This window comes from Rhinoraja longicauda, unplaced genomic scaffold (assembly GCF_053455715.1).
Source record: "Rhinoraja longicauda isolate Sanriku21f unplaced genomic scaffold, sRhiLon1.1 Scf000164, whole genome shotgun sequence".
Lineage (NCBI taxonomy): Eukaryota > Metazoa > Chordata > Chondrichthyes > Rajiformes > Arhynchobatidae > Rhinoraja > Rhinoraja longicauda.
In genome coordinates this window covers 80,951-82,500 of record NW_027601382.1, presented here as the reverse complement: position 1 = coordinate 82,500, position 1,550 = coordinate 80,951, and positions in this window count along the sequence as shown.

Sequence of the window (1,550 nt, the reverse complement as noted above, 5' to 3'; positions counted from 1 at the left end):
AACCGAGCGGTTTAGGGTCAGGGTGAGGGTTGTTAGGGTGAGGCCGTTAGGGTGAGGCCGTTGCTTCGAGCGGGAAGATGGGCAGCCCCGCCCCCCCCCCCCCCCCCCCCCCCCGTTGGGTGGAAGGAAACCTCTGCTGCGGGCCCGGCAACCATCCCGAACGGACCCGCTGGGTCCAAATGTCTGCCGAGGGCGGTCCTGCTGCGGTCGCGGGTTCGTTGGAAACCTCTCCTGCTGCTGGCATGGCCACCCTCCCCCCCCCCCGCCCGACTGACGACCCTGCGGGCCCGGCGACCCGGTGTCCCGTTGCCGCGCGGGGAGTGATCCTCGGGGCCGTGCCGGGCGGGCCCAGCGACACGAAGAGAGTGGGGGGGGGGTCGGAGGGAGTGGCACTGGGGAGAGAGGGGTGGGGGAGAGAGTGCCCCCCCCCCCCCATTAGGGGCGAGTTTATGCAGTCATCAGAGTTTATACCTAACCTCATGATGCTTTATTAGCCGGATAGGCTGTCTGACCTCGCCCCCAGTCCCTACTCCTTCCACTGGATTCTTCTTATACCCTCTTTTTCTTCGTGCCCCCCCCCCCCCCCCCCCCCCCACGCAGGGAGGGTTCCAAGAGGGAGGAGGGAGGGAGGGAGTCCCGGGGCCGTGAGAGAGAGAGAGCCTCATTAGCTGCTAGGTTCACCTCATTAGCTGCTAGCTAACGCGTCAGACCTTTTACATTCTTTAGAGGATTGAAACCTCAGGGCCTTTAACCCCCGTTCACCGTTTACACTCAACGATCCTTCCGAACAAAACCCTTACACATCTGTCCGTCCAACTGACCCCCGAGATACCTAACACGCAGATTAACACGTCAGCGGTGATCGGCGTGTCATAGAGGAGTCACAAAGACGGGCAAAATAGAGTGGTTGAATAAAAAATACTCACTCAATTGGCCGTGATTTAACGTAGCACACAATGATGCAAAGCCCATGCAAAGTCCAGTGGCCCAAGCAAACAAATAAGATAGATCTGGCTCGGCGTTCCTCATCTCCACATCGTCACCCAGCACGCCGACGCCCAATAACAATTCCCCCGCAAATTGTGCACCTCGAGCGGCAGTACTTTAAACGGCGCCGTCTTCGGCGTGGACGGCATGAACCAAGTCGGCAAGCATCGTCACCCAGCACACAGACGTCCACTAACAATTCCTCCCCCCTGCAAATTGCGCGCCGCGAACGGCAGTACTTTCAAGTATGCCGCCTTCGGCGGGGACATCGTGAACCAAATCGGCAGGCAGGCGTCGTCAGCCGGTCGACCGACCCCCAGTTGCATTGCCCCAACGGCCATTGTGCACTTCGAACAGAACAGTGCTTTTAAAATATTCCGCCTGCCGCGTGTACATCATGAAACAAATGGAAAGGACGAACCGGGCGTGCAACCGATGCACGGAGAGTGACAGGTCGTCAAGCAAGTCCGTGGCAATCCGTCGGCCGACTCGGCCGCGGCCAGCAGAGGCGTTTTGGCCCGGGCGCGCCGAACTTTGCGCGCCCTCGGTATGCGTAACACTAG